Below are 19,384 nucleotides of genomic sequence, written 5' to 3' on the forward strand. Positions count from 1 at the left end.
ATGGAGAGGGTGGAGGGATGGAGAGGGTAGAGAGGGTGGACGGGTAGAGAGGGTAGAGGGGTGGAGGGGTGGAGAGATGGAGGGGTGGAGGGGTGGAGAGGGTGGAGGGATGGAGGGGTGGAGAGGTAGAGAGGTAGAGGGATGGGTTGGGTGAAAGGAAGGAGGGGTGGAGGGGTGGAGGGGTAGAGGGATGGGGAGGGTGGAGGGAAGGAGGGGTGGAGGGGTGGAGGGGTAGAGGGATGGGGAGGGTGGAGGGAAGGAGGGGTGGAGGGGTAGAGGGGTGGGGAGGGTGGAGGGAAGGAGGTGTGGACATTGGTTCCTCTCCACCCATTAGTTCCTCCCCACCCAGTCAGGACCCAGTCAGGACATTGGTTCCTCCCCACCCAGTCAGGACATCGGTTCCTCCCCACCCAGTCAGGATATTGGTTCCTCCCTACCGAGTCAGGACATTGGTTCCTCCCCACCGAGTCAGTACATTGGTTCCTCCCCACCCAGTCAGGACATTGGTTCCTCCCCACCCAGTCAGGACATTGGTTCCTCTCCATCCAATCAGGATGCTTGTGGGAAACCTAACAAGCCAGAGGGATCTACTCTTCACTTCCTCCCTCACACTTCTATTCAGGTAGAGGCTAGAGACTGGAGGTTGGACACTGGAGGTTGGACACTGGAGGTTGGAGGCTAGAGGTTGGAGGTTGGAGGCTAGAGGTTGGAGACTGGAGGCTAGAGGTTGGAGGCTAGAGATTGGAGGCTAGAGGTTGGAGGCTGGAGGCTAGAGGTTGGAGGCTGGAGGTTGGAGGCTAGAGGTTGGAGACTGGAGGCTAGAGGTTGGAGGCTGGAGGCTGGAGGTTGGAGGCTGGAGGTTGGAGGCTAGAGCTTGGAGGCTGGAGGTTGGAGGCTAGAGCTTGGAGGCGAGCGCCTGGAGGGGTTGTTAGCTATATCCAGTGCTTAAAATCCCCTTTATAATAACACATTGAATGTATATCACCACTTTTGCATACTGGCATAAAGCAGTAGAGTACAGGGTGCTTGTAGAAGTTGCATACATGGGAAAAAATGCCCCATTTTCCCAGAATGTGTAGCCAAGGGTCCAGGAAAAAATGCCCCATTTTCACAGAATGTGTAGCCAAGGGTCCAGGAAAAAATGCCCCATTTTCACAGAATGTGTAGCCAAGGGTCCAGGAAAAAATTTGGCCTTTTTATTAAAACTTTTCATGCAATTCTACATAATTTTAGATGACTGGATACCTTAGCATAATCATTTTTAATACCTCACAAACAATGGAAAAGACAGGATACTTTGACACTGACAAACGGAGATCAATAAAAACGAACTTGTCTTGTATCCATCAATAGCCTACAGTAGTTATCGGTGTGTGGAGACACATATTGTACAATATGAGGAGGAAATGATAGTCCTAAAAAATCTCCAGTTTCACTGATTCACCCAATGATGTGTGTTGGTCTATACAGGCTACAATGTTGAGCAAACCATAAACACGGTCCGGCCCAACACGAATCAATTCTTACAATATCAGACACGCTTTCACATTAGGCAACGCTTTTTATGGGGCAGGAGAATAACAGAGGAGGCAACTGTAATTAACTCTGAATGATTTGATGATCATTTTTACATTGTGAAGAAAGAAAAAATGTCATGCCAAGAGAGGTACCGGATCCTGGCAAATGGCTTCCGGAACGAAGCCATCACTTCCCCTCTGCTGCTCCTGACAAGCAGCAGTAGTCCAACCTCCAGTCCTACAGGCACCGAGAGAGAGGAACAAACCTCCTGTTAGAGAGTGAGGAGGTAGGATGGGCTCCTTCCTAATCACTACATAGACTGGGACATCTTCACACACCCACTAACCTCAGTGGAGGAGAGGTACCAGTTAGTCCAACCTCCAGTCCTACAGGCACCGAGAGAGAGGAACAAACCTCCTGTTAGAGAGTGAGGAGGTAGGATGGGCTCCTTCCTAATCACTACATAGACTGGGACATCATCACACACCCACTAACCTCAGTGGAGGAGAGGTACCAGTTAGTCCAACCTCCAGTCCTACAGGCACCGAGAGAGAGGAACAAACCTCCTGTTAGAGAGTGAGGAGGTAGGATGGGCTCCTTCCTAATCACTACATAGACTGGGACATCTTCACACACCCACTAACCTCAGTGGAGGAGAGGTACCAGTTAGTCCAACCTCCAGTCCTACAGGCACCGAGAGAGAGGAACAAACCTCCTGTTAGAGAGTGAGGAGGTAGGATGGGCTCCTTCCTAATCACTACATAGACTGGGACATCATCACACACCCACTAACCTCAGTGGAGGAGAGGTACCAGTTAGTCCAACCTCCAGTCCTACAGGCACAGAGAGAGAGGAACAAACCTCCTGTTAGAGAGTGAGGAGGTAGGATGGGCTCCTTCCTAATCACTACATAGACTGGGACATCATCACACACCCACTAACCTCAGTGGAGGAGAGGTACCAGTTAGTCCTAATACATTGCATTCTATTTTCAAATAGCACATCTAAAATAGCTTGATGGTGGGGTTTGCTGAATGTATGTCCAGGAGTCAGACCTGGGTTCAAATACTATTTGAAATGATTTCAAATACTTTATCTGGGCTTCTTACCCTCTGCTGGGCTGCAGTCTTACCCTCTGCAGTGAGAAGGCTCCTACCCTCTGCAGTGAGAAGGCTCCTACCCTCTGCAGTGAGAAGGCTCCTACCCTCTGCAGTGAGAAGGCTCCTACCCTCTGCAGTGAGAAGGCTCCTACCCTCTGCAGTGAGAAGGCTTCCTCTCTGCAGTGAGAAGGCTCCTACCCTCTGCAGTGAGAAGGCTTCTACTCTCTGCAGTGAGAAGGCTCCTACCCTCTGCAGTGAGAAGGCTCCTACCCTCTATAAATACAGTATGGGGATGAGGTAGATTGGATGGGCTATTTAGAGATGAAATATGTACAGGTGCAGTGATCTGTGAACTGCTCTGACAGCTGGTGCTTAAAGATAGTGAGGGAGGTAAGAGTCTCCAGCTTCAGAGATTTTTGCAGTTCGTTCCAGTCATTGGCAGCAGAGAACTGGAAGGAGAGGCGGCCAAAGGAAGAATTGGCTTTGGAGATGACAAGTGAGATATACCTGCTGGAGCGCGTGCTACGGGTGGGTGCTGCTATGGTGACCAGTGAGCTGAGAAAATATATATATATTTTTTTAACCTTTATTTAACGAGGCAAGTCAGTTAAGAACAAATTCTTATTGAAGGCGGGGCTTTACCTAGCAGAGACTTGTAGATGACCTGGAGCCAGTGGGTTTGGCGACGAGTATGAAGCGAGGGCCAGCCAACGAGAGCATACAGGTCGCAGTGGTGGCTTTGGTGACAAAACGGATGGCACTGTGATAGACTGCATCCAATTTGTTGAGTAGAGTGTTGGAGGTTATTTTCTCTGTGTGCCTCACAACCATGTTAGACCATGTTATCCCTCTGAGCTAAAGCCTACATATATCTATTAAAAGCTCAGGTTAGGCTTCATGTGAATTATACTGCAGTGGTCTCTCATCTATCATCACACACACACACACACACACACACAGCAGGTCTGTTCTCACCAGGTGAGAGGACAATGTGATTACCCAGCATGCATTGGAGGAGGCGTTATGAGGGAGAGTGGAAACATGGCAGGTCTGAGATTCACTTCCCATCAGGTCACAGAGCCTAGATCACACAGACTGCTACTGCACCCTACAATCTATCCCATTCTTAGTATAGCACAGTTCTTAGTATATCACAGATCACACACACACACACACACACACACACACACACACACACACACACACACACACACACACACACACACACACACACACACACACAGAGAAAATGCTGGAGGAGAGCTTGTCAGATGCAGCATAGTATTATGTAACAAAGTACAATGTTATCTGAATCCAGAAGTGTCCGTACTGTTTCCTACCAATCTTACAATCTATTCAGCATTTATTACAATACAACCTGCTTACTGGCCAGTAATGACTAGAGAGGTAAAGTGACTGGACACCTCGTAGTACACATATGAATGGACTATTAGTGCTTGATAATAGAATTATCATTAGAGGGATGGAGGGATTATTGTGTGGGGATTGGACCTCTCTTCTCTCCGGCCCCCCTCTCAGGGTCTATCCCCTGATTATCCTCTATCTATCCTATTTCTGCCAGGGATTGACCCCGATTCCCCCCTCCAACTCCAACTCCTCACCCACCTCCCCCTTTCCCATCACCCACCTCCACCCCCATCACCCCCCCCCCACCCTCACCCACCCCCATCACCCTGCCACCTCACCCACCTCCTGCCCCCTCACCCACATCCTGCCCCCTCACCCACCTCCTGCCCCCTCACCCACCTCCACCCCATCACCCCCCCCCACCCTCACCCACCCCCATCACCCTGCCCCCTCACCCACCTCCTGCCCCCTCACCCACATCCTGCCCCCTCACCCACCTCCACCCCCATCACCCACCACCCCACTCCCTCCACCCTCAGACTACTCATCCTGCCTGATGAACAGATGGAGGGATGAAGGATAGGGGGATGCCAATTCACACTGGTCCTCCCGGCCATCCTCCTGTCCATTCATCCTTACCATCCCAGCAGAGAGAGAGAGAGAATGGGGGATTGTCAGGTGGACTGGGGATCGTGGACAAGGTCTATATGTGGAACGACCAGTGGCAGCAGCATTTAGCATGTTAATACTGTAACCATAAAGGTCTAACAGCTATGCTCTGAAGGTCTCTCACACACACACACACACACACAACACACAACACACACACACAACACACAACACACACACACACAACACACATCACACCACACACACACACACACACACACACACACAACACACATCACACCACACACACAACACACACACACACAGTGGATGTGGAAGGTGGGTTACTGGTGCCATAGTAACTCATGTCGTTGTTAAACACAGTGTCACGCTCCGAGGCATCAATAGCTTTTACCTTCCAGTGTAATGCAACTGCATATCAATGAAATCCAATGAGATCTACCCAGATTGGCCACCGGTATTTATAGCCACCGATCAACATAACACAAAGCAGTTGAGAGAGAGAATGTTTATTGATCTGGAAACCTGCAGAGAAAGGATGGTGCTGAACAGAAACAGATTTCTTCCTGTCTATTTGTTGACGTCAATGTAAGTGAGACACTGACAGCTCGGAATAAAGTGTTACGTTATTTCAGGGAATTCACCATTTCTGCTTTTAAAAAGATCAATAACTCAATAAAACACAACTAGTGAAAGTACTTAGTGACAACTGTTGATGTACTTTAAAAGACAGACTATTAGTCCCCAACAACATGACTCCATAACAGACTGCACTACGGTCCATGATTAAAAGCTATTTTTGGGACTTCATTTTTCCTCCAAACCACTGTGCCCTTTAAGAGAAAGGGAATTGGTGCGCACGCTGTAACATCATAATGTTAAAATGCCCACTGTAGCCTGAGGAGTGGGCCTTATCTGGTGTGGATTGACTGACTAGACCAGATTCACATCAAAGGCATACACTGTGTTACACTGTAAGTTCATTAGTATCTGATTCTGTTCCCTGTGGTGAACACACACGCACGCACGCACGCACACACACACACACACACACACACACACACACACACACACACACACACACACACACACACACACACACACACACACACACGGCCTGTATGGATTCACCCTGCAGGGTTCCTTCTCTGGCTGAGCCCATGGCCACTGATGAGATGACCACAGACAAGTGATGGCCACAAAACCAACGACCAGTAACCACCAAACAACCGGCCAGCAACCAACCAACAATAAACCCAACAACCTCAAGTAGAGAGACTGAGGCAAGGCATGTACACTCTCAGAAATAAAGTTCCATATAGAACAATTTGTCTTGTAGGAGAACCCTCTGAAAAAGTTCCATATAGAACCATTTGTCTTGTAGGAGAACCCTCTGATAAAGTTCAATATGGAACAATTTGTCTTGTAGGAGAACCCTCTGATAAAGTTCAATATAGAACCATTTGTCTTGTAGGAGAACCCTCTGAAAAAGTTCCATATAGAACCATTTGTCCTATAGGAGAACCCTCTGAAAAAGTTATATTTAGAACCATTTGTCCTGTAGGAGAACCCTCTGAAAAAGTTCCCTATAGAACAATTTGTCCCTGTAGGAGAACCCTCTGAAAAAGTTCCATATAGAACCATTTGTCCCTGTAGGAGAACCCTCTGAAAAAGTTCCCTATAGAACAATTTGTCCCTGTAGGAGAACCCTCTGAAAAAGTTCCCTATAGAACAATTTGTCCTGTAGGAGAACCCTCTGAAAAAGTTCCCTATAGAACAATTTGTCTTGTAGGAGAACCCTCTGAAAAAGTTCCCTATAGAACAATTTGTCCTGTAGGAGAACCCTCTGAAAAAGTTCCCTATAGAACAATTTGTCCTGTAGGAGAACCCTCTGATAAAGTTCCATATAGAACCATTTGTCCTGTAGGAGAACCCTCTGAAAAAGTTCCATATAGAACCATTTGTCCTGTAGGAGAACCCTCTGATAAAGTTCCATATAGAACAATTTGTCCTGTAGGAGAACCCTCTGAAAAAGTTCCATATAGAACCATTTGTCCCTGTAGGAGAACCCTCTGAAAAAGTTCCATATAGAACCATTTGTCTTGTAGGAGAACCCTCTGATAAAGTTCCATATAGAACCATTTGTCCTGTAGGAGAACCCTCTGAAAAAGTTCCATATAGAACCATTTGTCTTGTAGGAGAACCCTCTGATAAAGTTCCATATAGAACCATTTGTCCTGTAGGAGAACCCTCTGAAAAAGTTCCATATAGAACCATTTGTCCCTGTAGGAGAACCCTCTGATAAAGTTCCATATAGAACCATTTGTCCTGTAGGAGAACCCTCTGAAAAAGTTTGATATAGAACCATTTGTCCCTGTAGGAGAACCCTCTGATAAAGTTCCATATAGAACAATTTGTCCTGTAGGAGAACCCTCTGAAACAGTAGGAGAACCCTCTGAAACAGTTTGAGATTGAACTATTTGTCCCTGTAGGAGAACCCTCTGAAACAGTTTGAGATTGAACTATTTGTCTTTGTAGGAGAACCCTCTGAAACAGTTTGAGATTGAACTATTTGTCTTTGTAGGAGAACCCTCTGAAACAGTTTGAGATTGAACTATTTGTCTTTGTAGGAGAACCCTCTGAAACAGTTTGAGATTGAACTATTTGTCTTTGTAGGAGAACCCTCCAGATAGAACTCTTTTTGGATCATATTGAACCCTTTTTGGTTCCATATAGAACCTCTGGTTCCACTGTAAAGGTTCTCCTACAGGGACAAATGGTTTTACATAGCACTCTTCCTTTCTGAGAGTGTGACAACTGGCAGTGCAATGAATCCAGACACTGTACATGCTATTTAAATAACACAGACTGACCAGGTGAATCCAGACACTGTACATGCTATTTAAATAACACAGACTGACCAGGTGAATCCAGACACTGTACATGCTATTTAAATAACACAGACTGACCAGGTGAATCCATTTGAAAGATATGATCCCTTATTGATGTCACTTGATCCACTTCAATCAGTGTAGATGAAGGGGAGGAGACAGGTTAAAGAAGGATTTGTAATCCTTGAGACAGTTGAGACATGGATTGTGTATGTGTGCCATTCAGAGGATGAATGGGCAAGACAACATATTGAAGTGCCTTTGAACGGGGTATGGTAGTAGGTACCAGGCACACCAAGAACTGCAACGCTGCTGGGTTTTTCACGCTCAACAGTTTCCTGAATGGTCCACCACCCAAAGGACATCCAGCCAATTTGACACAACTGTGGGAAGCATTGGAGTCAACATGGGCCAGCCTCCCTGTGGAACACTTTCAATACCTTGTAGAGTCCACACCCTGACACATTGAGGCTGTTCTGAGGGCAAAACGGGATGCAAGTCAATATTAGGAAGGTGTTTTTAATGTTTGGTCTATATGCCAGTAGGTAGGTAAGACCAGTACATACTGTACTGTCGTTTGGCAGCGCTGAGAGAAACATATAAAAGTGTAATTAAATATATTAAACAAATAAAATGTTAAGGAACATATTGATTCTCCAACAAATAGAATCACTTTCAGCGATGACAGATACATAAAGGTTGCTCTTACCTATGGGGATCCAATCAAAGGGCTTCGTCCTCCAGTTGGATTCATCCACACACTCTGACTGCTGAGAAGGACTTCAGACCTGGAACACAAATGAATGAACGTTAGACACAAGCTTGGCCATCCCACCGTAATGCATCTGTCCTGACACAAAGGAAGAACCAGGAGAAGGGAAATGGCACAGAGGAATGTAAACATGCTGTAGTGTGAGGTAGTAAGGGTTGTAAAATGTACAGGGGTATCTAGTTCACATCGCATTTGTTCTGCATGCCCTAGAAATCAACTTTTTACAGATGTGGGATCTTAATTTGAGCCAGTTTGCTACAGCAGGAAAATAATCCTGCAGCAAGAGGAAATGTGGATTATTTTGTGGATTCTTATTCATTGTATAGGATGATACATTTTTTCCTTAGAGCTAATTAAGTTTGATATTTAAAAGAGGACTCACAAACTTTAAAACTCAAATACACTTCAAATGTGTATTTCCTGTCGTGCAGGAAAATTCTCAGCAACTTAAAGAGTCATCAAATAAAGATCCTACATCTGTATGTGCAATAATGTCTTTCACCTGAGTGAAAAAAAGGACAAAAAATCTAACTTAAAAGGAACTTATTATTAGGTATTTCATCAAAACAGAAAAACAAAGAGATGCTCCAAAGGCCTGAAGAGAAGACATCACACAGGACAGTGTGTCTTATTATGGTAAAATATACACACACACACACACACACACACACACACACACACACACACACACACACACACACACACACACACACACACACAGGACAGTGTGTCTTATTATGGTAAAATATACACACACACACACACACACACACACACACACACACACACACACACACACACACACACACACACACACACACACACACACACACACAGGACAGAGTGTGTGTGTGTGTGTCTTACTATGGTAAAATATATACACACACACACAGGACAGAGTGTGTGTGTGTGTCTTACTATGGTAAAATATATACACACACACACAGGACAGAGTGTGTGTGTGTGTCTTATTATGGTAAAATATATACACACACACACACACACACACTTCATGACTATGAATACCTTATCATAACTACCAGTGAAACAAGCCATTATTTTGAGTTTGAGTTTATTTGAGTTTATTTTATTTTTACAGGGACAGTGCACATTAATCAACGTTTCAGTAAAAGTGCTGGTTTTAGCCAGCCGGATAATTTTCAACCATAATTACAATATAGACAATAGCAACATAGGACAAGCAAGACATAGCATACAGACAGAGCAACATAGGACAAGCAAGACATAGCATACAGACAGAGCAACATAGGGCAAGCAAGATGTAGCATACAGACAGAGCAACATAGGACAAGCAAGATGTAGCATACAGACAGAGCAACATAAGACAAGCAAGACATAGCATACAGACAGAGCAACATAGGGCAAAAAGCAGCAAGACAAAATTCATAAAAGCAACAAAGTGTTTCCACACCTCACAAGCTACAGACAACAGACAACATGGAAAGTCGGCAACACACAGCTAGGGATTATTTTCACAAATCTGATTGACCTTTAGCCGTGTCTTCAAGCATTTTGTGAAAGTGTGATAGGTGGTGCAGTTATTTGTGTCTGATGGCAGTGTATTCCAGACATGGGAAGCTCTCACAGAGAAAACGGATTTACTAAAGGTGCTTTTCCTTAAGGGAACTATACAGTCACCTCTCATGGCAGACCTTGTGGATCTGCTGCCATATGTTTGGGTTTTCTGTTTAACAAAAATACTGAGTGGAGGGGGAGGAGCCAGGCCATTTAGGATCTTGAACACAAGACATGCGTCGGTGTATTGCACAAGATTTTCCCAACTCAAGAGCTCATGCTTTCTGAGGATGTAACAGTGATGATGGCTATTGGGCATCCTATCAAGCACTTTGAGAGCCTGTTTGTAGACAGACTGAATAGGTTTTAATGTTGTACAGCAAGCTTGGGCCCAACTAGTCAAGCAGTATGTTAAGTGGGGGAGTATCATAGAATTGAAGTACAGTTTTGCTACCTCTGTAGTCAAACAATTTCGTATAAATCGGAAATTAGCTAGGTTGAATTTGGTTATTTGAATGACCTTTTTCACATGCTTTTTAAAAGAGAGGTTGGAATCAAGTATGATGCCAAGGTATTTAAAATCAGATACCACCTGGAGCTTCTCCCCTGACACATAGACATCTGGCTCAGTAGCATCTGTTGCCCTCTTTGTGAAGAACATGCAAACAGTTTTTACATTGAGATGCAAACACGAGTCACTGAGCCACTTTGTAACCTGGACCACTACAGTAGTGAGTTCTTGTGCAGCTTTTCCCATTTGTGAGAAAGAACATGACAGATAACAAGCATTTATAACCAGATATTTTTCTAAACATAAAACAAGGACATTATAACTGTAGTTAGCTCATTCAGTAACTATTCTAAGTAACCTATAAATCTGGCCCTTTTTAACTCTCTGTTTGACTAAATCACATCAGACAAGCCATCTACCCTTCTCCTGAGATGCGTCCTGAATAGCACCCTATTCCCTACGTAGCTCGCATTACTTTGGTCCAGAGCTCTATGGGCCCTGGTCAAAAGTAGTGCGCTGCATTGGGAATAGGGTGCCATTTGGGACGCATACATCCCCATGAAGCAATCAGCAGCAGCTGCTCTCAGGCAGGCAGAAGCAGAGAAAAGCTAACACACTCCAACTACACAGGCCTGACCCCAAGCCCTACACAGTTACTATGGAGACAGAGTGAGCGAGACAGAGAGAGAGCGAGAGAGAGACAGACAGAGAGACAGAGAGAGGGGGGGGGGTGGAGCGAGAGAGAGAGAGAGAGACAGACAGACAGACAGAGAGGGAGGGGGTGGAGCGAGAGAGAGAGACAGAGAGAGAGAGAGCGAGAGTGAGCGAGAGAGATAGACAGAGAGGGGGGAGAGGGGGAGAGATGGAGAGAGAGAGAGAGAGGCAGAAAGAGAGCGAGAGAGATAGACAAAGAGAGGTGGAGAGAGAGAGAGAGAGAGAGAGAGAGAGAGAGAAAGAAAGAAAGAAAGAAAGAAAGAAAGAAAGAAAGAAAGAAAGAAAGAAAGAGAGAGAGAGAGAGAGAGAGGGAAAGAGAGAGGCAGAGAGAGAGGGTGGAGGAGGAGAGATGAGGAAGCGAGAGCAGGAGAGAGAGAGGGTGGAGGAGGAGGGATGAGGAAGCGAGAGCAGGAGAGAGAGAGAAGCCGGCATATAAAACATAAAAGCGTTGTGAGTGGGAATCAGTGAAAGAGCATGTATTATTTAGTGTTAAATCTAAAACCTCTTCATCATCACAGAGCGGGAAGAGAGGAGAGGAGAAAGGTACCGTACATATGAATGCTTTATGGGAAATCCACACACAGCTTCCACATCTCCTCTGCTCTAGGACTGTACTGAGGGCTGAGGACACATACGCATGCAAACACACACACACAATATATATATATATATCAGCATAACGTCGCATAGGGCCATTAACACAAAACTGGTCATCCCTCTCTGGTTAGAGGTGAGGTGTGTGTGTTCCTGCGTGCGTGGAGCAATTGCATTTAAAAATATACAGTTGAAGTCAGAAGCTTACATACACCTTAGCAAATACATTTAAACTCAGTTTTTCACAATTCCTGACATTTAATCACAGTAAAAATTCCCTGCCTTAGGCCAGTTAGGATCACCACTTTATTTTAAGAATGTGAAATGTCAGAATAATAGAGATAATTATTTATTTCAGCTTTTATTTATTTCCTGAAAACCTGAAAGGCCGCTCAGTAAGGAAGAAGCCACTGCTCCAAAACCACCATAAAAAAAGGCAGACTACGGTTTGCAACTGCACATGGGGACAAAGATAGTACTTTTTGGAGAAATGTCCTCTGGTCTGATGAAACAAAAACAGAACTGTTTGGTCATAACGACCATTGTTATGTTTGGAGGAAAAAGGGGGAAGCTTGCAAGCCGAAGAACACCATCCCAACCGTGAAGTACGGGGGAGGCAGCATCATGTTGTGGGGGTGTTTTGCTGCAGGAGGGACTGCTGCACTTCACAAAATAAATGGCATCATGAGGGAGGAAAATTATGTGGATATATTGAAGCAACATCTCAAGACATCAGTCAGGAAGTTAAATCTTGGTCGCAAATGGGTCTTCCAAATGGACAATGACCCCAAGCATACTTCCAAAGTTGTGGCAAAATGGCTTAAGAACAACAAAGTCAAGATATTGGAGTGGCCATCACAAAGCCCTGACCTCAAACCTATGGAAAATGTGTGGGTAGAACTGAAAAAGCGTGTGCGAGCAAGGAGGCCTACAAACCTGACTCAGTTACACCAGCTCTGTCAGGAGGAATGGGACAAAATTCAACCAACTTATTGTGGGAAGCTTGTGGAAGGCTACCCAAAACATTTGACCCAAGTTAAACCATTTAAAGGCAATGCTACCAAATACTAATTGAGTGTATGTAAACTTCTGACCCACTGGGAATGTGATGAAATAAATAAAAGCTGAAATAAATCATTCTCTCTACTATTATTCTGACATTTCACATACTTAAAATAAAGTGGTGATCCTAACTGACCTAAAACAGGGAATTTTTACTGGGATTAAATGTCAGGAATTGTGAAAAACTGAGTTTAAATGTATTTGCTAAGGTGTATGTAAACTTCCGACTTCAACTGTATATATATTTAACAAGGAAAGTAAGAACAAATTCTTATTTACAATGACGGTCTACACCGGCCAAACCCGGGCGACGCTGGGCCAATTGTGCGCCGCCCTATGTGACTCACAATCACGTCCGATTGTGACACAGCCTGGATTCGAACCAGGGTGTCTGTAGTGACGCCTCAAGCACTGAGATGCAGTGCCTTGGACCGCAATATGTTTTTTTCTCAAGGCTGTTTGAGGGAGAGATGGAGGGAAGGAAGAACAGAGAAAAGAAAGAATCATGTCTAGAGGTGATTGGTTTATATCATAGGAGACACTGTACCTACCAGTCTGTAGATCAGCTGTACTACATTAAAGTTGTGGTAATATAGGAGATACTATACCTACCAGTCTGTAGATCAGCTGTACTACATTAAAGTTGTGGTAATATAGGAGATACTATACCTACCAGTCTGTAAATCAGCTGTACTACATTAAAGTTGTGGTAATATAGGAGATACTATACCTACCAGTCTGTAGATCAGCTGTACTACATTAAAGCTGTGGTAATATAGGAGACACTATACCTACCAGTCTGTAGATCAGCTGTACTACATTAAAGTTGTGGTAATATAGGAGATACTATACCTACCAGTCTGTAAATCAGCTGTACTACATTAAAGTTGTGGTAATATAGGAGACACTATACCTACCAGTCTGTAAATCAGCTGTACTACATTAAAGTTGTGGTAATATAGGAGACACTATACCTACCAGTCTGTAGATCAGCTGTACTACATTGAAGTTGTGGTAATATAGGAGACACTATACCTACCAGTCTGTAGATCAGCTGTACTACATTAAAGTTGTGGTAATATAGGAGATACTGTACCTACCAGTCTGTAAATCAGCTGTACTACATTAAAGCTGTGGTAATATAGGAGACACTATACCTACCAGTCTGTAAATCAGCTGTACTACAATAAAGTTGTGGTAATATAGGAGACACTATACCTACCAGTCTGTAAATCAGCTGTACTGCAGTAAAGCTGTGGTAATATAGGAGATACTATACCTACCAGTCTGTAAATCAGCTGTACTACAATAAAGCTGTGGTAATATAGGAGACACTATACCTACCAGTCTGTAGATCAGCTGTACTACATCATTGAAATTAAGAATTTGTTCTTAACTGACTTGCCTAGTTAAATAAAAGTAAAATCAAATCAAATGTAAGGCAGTATTCACCCTGCCGTGTGTGTGTGTGTGTGTGTGTAGCCTAATCCTATCAGGAAAATCTCTGGAGGTGTCGGTGAAAACAGTGTTTCCTCACACCCAGTCTGTCTACCACCTCCTCCCTCCCTCCCTCCCTCCCTCCCTCCCTCCCTCCCTCCCTCCCTCTCTCTCCCCCACCCCTCCCTCCCTCCCTCTCTCTCCCCCACCCCTCCCTCCCTCCCTCCCTCTCTCTCCCCCACCCCTCCCCTCTCTCTCTCTCTCTCTCTCTCTCTCTCTCTCTCTCTCTCCCCCACTCCTCCCTCCCTCCCTCTCTCCCTCCCTCTCTCTCTCTCTCCCCCACCCCTCCCTGTGCCTGCACTGCACACACACCCGCCCTTCAATATGACCGCATCACACACGCTGGCAGATTAAAAACAACCCCTTTGTCCCCCCCACAATGTGGGTTAACACACTTCCTGGTGCTCCACAGACTGTCAGACAGACAGACTGTCAGGCAGACAGCACTATGACACAGAGGCTACTATTCAGTCGTTGTGTTAGTCCATATAGGCTTATTACACTGTCTGAGTATATTATAGTCTACAGAAAGCATGACGGGTTCGTTTTATACTCCCGCCAGGTGATTGATAGCGATTTCATTTGGCATTCAATTAAAAATCATTGTAAGAGCTATAGGGGATTATTTAAATTGAACATTTATATAATGGTCCTTTCACTGGGGAATCAAAAACAGCTGTCATTATACAGAGACTCTATAGACTAGAGGTCATGTACATGGGACACGTTATCTGTCATTATACAGAGACTCTATAGACTAGAGGTCATGTACATGGGACACGTTATCTGTTATTATATAGAACTCTATAGACTAGAGGTCATGTACATGGGACATGTTATCTGTTATTATATAGAGACTCTATAGACTAGAGGCCATGTACATGGGACACGTTATCTGTCATTATACTCTATAGACTAGAGGTCATGTACATGGGACACGTTATCTGTCATTATACAGAGACTCTATAGACTAGAGGTCATGTACATGGGACACGTTATCTGTTATTATATAGAACTCTATAGACTAGAGGTCATGTACATGGGACACGTTATCTGACATTATATAGAGACTCTATAGACTAGACTCTACAGACTAGAGGTCATGTACATGGGACACGTTATCTGTCATTATATAGAGACTCTATAGACTAGAGGTCATGTACATGGGGCACGTTATCTGTTATTATACAGAGACTCTATAGACTAGAGGTCATGTACATGGGACACGTTATCTGTCATTATATAGAGCCTCTATAGACTAGAGGTCATGTACATGGGACACGTTATCTGTCATTATACAGAGACTCTATAGACTAGAGGTCATGTACATGGGACACGTTATCTGTCATTATACAGAGACTCTATAGACTAGAGGTCATGTACATGGGACACGTTATCTGTTATTATATAGAACTCTATAGACTAGAGGTCATGTACATGGGACACGTTATCTGTTATTATATAGAGACTCTATAGACTAGAGGCCATGTACATGGGACACGTTATCTGTCATTATACTCTATAGACTAGAGGTCATGTACATGGGACACGTTATCTGTCATTATACAGAGACTCTATAGACTAGAGGTCATGTACATGGGACACGTTATCTGTTATTATATAGAACTCTATAGACTAGAGGTCATGTACATGGGACACGTTATCTGACATTATATAGAGACTCTATAGACTAGAGGTCATGTACATGGGACACGTTATCTGTTATTATATAGAGACTCTATAGACTAGAGGCCATGTACATGGGACACGTTATCTGTCATTATATAGAGACTCTATAGACTAGAGGTCATTTCCCCTCTCCCTGCATCCAGTCTCACACACACACACACACACACACACACACACACACACACACACACACACACACACACACACACACACACACACACACACACACACACACACACACACACACACACACACACACACACTGTTGCCAAAGCTACAGAGCCGTCCTCCATTCATTCCCATTCACCACAGAAATGTCCTCCATTCATTCCCATTCACCACAGAATCATCCTCCATTCATTCCCATTCACCACAGAGCCGTCCTCCATTCATTCCCATTCACCACAGAATCATCCTCCATTCATTCCCATTCAACACAGAGCCGTCCTCCATTCATTCCCATTCACCACAGAATCATCCTCCATTCATTCCCATTCACCACAGAGCCGTCCTCCATTCATTCCCATTCACCACAGAGGCGTCCTCCATTCATTCCCATTCACCACAGAATCATCCTCCATTCATTCCCATTCACCACAGAATCATCCTCCATTCATTCCCATTCACCACAGAATTTTCCTCCATTCATTCCCATTCACCACAGAATGATCCTCCATTCATTCCCATTCACCACAGAACAGAGTATGTCAACTAATCTGCCTCAAAGTCTATTTTCAGCATATGACCATTCTCATTGTATTGTGAGGCCTATTCTTTATCACACATTCCATGGTGTGTGTGAAACCACGGTGCTGTATCAGCCATATGGTTATGGTGTGTGTGTGTGTGTGTGTGTGTGTGTGTGTTGCAGTGTCTGGAGCTGTAGTACTCACAGAAAATGACAAACATCTTCATTAAGTGGTCAGGCTGTTTAGGGAACCATGTAGCGTGTGATTGCAAACACACATTTCCTTTGTCGTGACTTGACACCTGATTAATTGCGACCAGACTTCCCATATCCCATATGCTGAACATGTTCCCCTCCCCCACTGTAATGTATAAATGTAATTAACTCAGATGAACCACACAATTTATCTGTTCTGAATTCTAGGGTGAGATGTTCCAATAGTCAATATAGGGGAGGACTCTAGTGTCTTTATAGGGGGAGGACTCTAGTGTCTTTATAGGGGGAGGACTCTAGTGTCTTTATAAGGGGAGGACTCTAGTGTCTTTATAGGGGGAGGACTCTAGTGACTTTATAGGGGGAGGATTCTAGTGTCTTTATAGGGGGAGGACTCTAGTGTCTTTATAGGGGGAGGACTCTAGTGACTTTATAGGGGGAGGACTCTAGTGTCTTTATAGGGGGAGGACTCTAGTGACTTTATAGGGGGAGGACTCTAGTGTCTTTATAGGGGGAGGATTCTAGTGTCTTTATAGGGGGAGGACTCTAGTGTCTTTATAGGGGGAGGACTCTAGTGTCTTTATAGGGGGAGGACTCTAGTGTCTTTATAGGGGGAGGACTCTAGTGTCTTTATAGGGGGAGGACTCTAGTGTCTTTATAGGGGGAGGACTCTAGTGTCTTTATAGGGGGAGGACTCTAGTGTCTTTATAGGGGGAGGACTCTAGTGTCTTTATAGGGGGAGGACTCTAGTGTCTTTATAAGGGGAGGACTCTAGTGTCTTTATAGGGGGAGGACTCTAGTGTCTTTATAGGGGGAGGACTCTAGTGTCTTTATAGGGGGAGGACTCTAGTGTCTTTATAGGGGGAGGACTCTAGTGTCTTTATAGGGGGAGGATTCTAGTGTCTTTATAGGGGGAGGACTCTAGTGTCTTTATAGGGGGAGGACTCTAGTGTCTTTATAGGGGGAGGACTCTAGTGTCTTTATAGGGGGAGGACTCTAGTGTCTTTATAGGGGGAGGACTCTAGTGTCTTCATAGGGGGAGGACTCTAGTGTCTTTATAGGGGGAGGACTCTAGTGTCTTTATAGGGGGAGGACTCTAGTGTCTTTATAGGGGGAGGACTCTAGTGTCTTTATAGGGGGAGGACTCTAGTGTCTTTATAGGGGGAGGACTCTAGTGACTTTATAGGGGGAGGACTCTAGTGTCTTTATAGGGGGAGGATTCTAGTGTCTTTATAGGGGGAGGATTCTAGTGTCTTTATAGGGGGAGGACTCTAGTGTCTTTATAGGGGGAGGACTCTAGTGTCTTTATAGGGGGAGGACTCTAGTGTCTTTATAGGGGGAGGACTCTAGTGACTTTATAGGGGGAGGACTCTAGTGTCTTTATAGGGGGAGGATTCTAGTGTCTTTATAGGGGGAGGACTCTAGTGTCTTTATAGCCAACAATCAAACCTCCCTTGATCCATTTAACAGTACATTTCAGGCTAGTTTACAAGATGAAATCCCAACACAAAGTCATTGCATATGTCTCTACTCTCTACATGATGTACCAGTTGGCAGGCACCATGTACTCTACAGAGAACACAGTGGAAAAACATCACCACTGAGATACATATGAATCCCAGAAGCCTCTTTTTTCCATGCCCACCAGGAAGGAAGAGGGTTATAGTAACATACCATGAAAGGTACCCTTTACCCCATGGCCTTCTACTCCTGTTAACACTGTCTCATCTAGCCCTGTCTCCCTATCTAGCCCCATCTAGCCGTGTCTCCCCATCTAGCTCCATCTAGCCTTGTCTCCCCATCTAGCTCCATCTAGCTCCATCTAGCCCTGTCTCCCTATCTAGCCCCATCTAACCCTGTCTCCCTATCAAGCTCCATCTAACCCTTTCTCCCTATCTAGCTCCATCTAACCCTGTCTTCCCCATCGAGCTCCATCTAGCCTTGTCTCCCCATCTAGCTCCATCTAGCTCCATCTAGCCTTGTCTCCCTATCTAGCTCCATCTAGCCTTGTCTCCCCATCTAGCTCCATCTAGCTCCATCTAGCCTTGTCTCCCCCATCTAGCTCCATCTAGCCTTGTCTCCCCATCTAGCTCCATCTAGCTCCATCTAGCCTTGTCTCCCCCATCTAGCTCCATCTAGCTCCATCTAGCCTTGTCTCCCCATCTAGCTCCATCTTTTTTTTTTTTTTATTTATTTTACCTTTATTTAACTAGGCAAGTCAGTTAAGAACAAATTCTTATTTTCAATGACGGCCTAGGAACAGTGGGTTAACTGCCTGTTCAGGGGCAGAACGACAGATTTGTACCTTGGCAGCTCAGGGGTTTGAACTTGCAACCTTCCGGTTACTAGTCCAACGCTCTAACCCCTAGGCTACCCTGCCACACCATCTAGCTCCATCTAGCCTTGTCTCCCCATCTAGCTCCATCTAGCTCCATCTCGCCTTGTCTCCCCATCTAGCTCCATCTAGCCTTGTCTCCCCATCTAGCTCCATCTAGCCTTGTCTCCCCATCTAGCTCCATCTAGCTCCATCTAGCCCTGTCTCCCCATCTAGCTCCATCAAGCCCGGTCTCCCCCATCTAGCTTCATCTAGCTCCATCTAGT

At 44.8% G+C, this 19,384-nt stretch overlaps 1 protein-coding gene across 1 annotated transcript in view; it reads right to left on the minus strand.

Annotated features, from left to right (window-relative positions):
* The window catches only part of LOC139392627 (neuronal cell adhesion molecule a), a 139,176-nt gene that overhangs the window by 71,608 nt on the left and 48,184 nt on the right, over positions 1 to 19,384 (minus strand). The window contains exon 2 of the mRNA XM_071140738.1: positions 8,217 to 8,295. The gene's annotated coding sequence lies outside the window, so the exon portion shown is untranslated. The remainder of the gene's footprint in view (positions 1 to 8,216; positions 8,296 to 19,384) is intronic.

Source organism: Oncorhynchus clarkii, chromosome 33 (assembly GCF_045791955.1).
Source record: "Oncorhynchus clarkii lewisi isolate Uvic-CL-2024 chromosome 33, UVic_Ocla_1.0, whole genome shotgun sequence".
Lineage (NCBI taxonomy): Eukaryota > Metazoa > Chordata > Actinopteri > Salmoniformes > Salmonidae > Oncorhynchus > Oncorhynchus clarkii.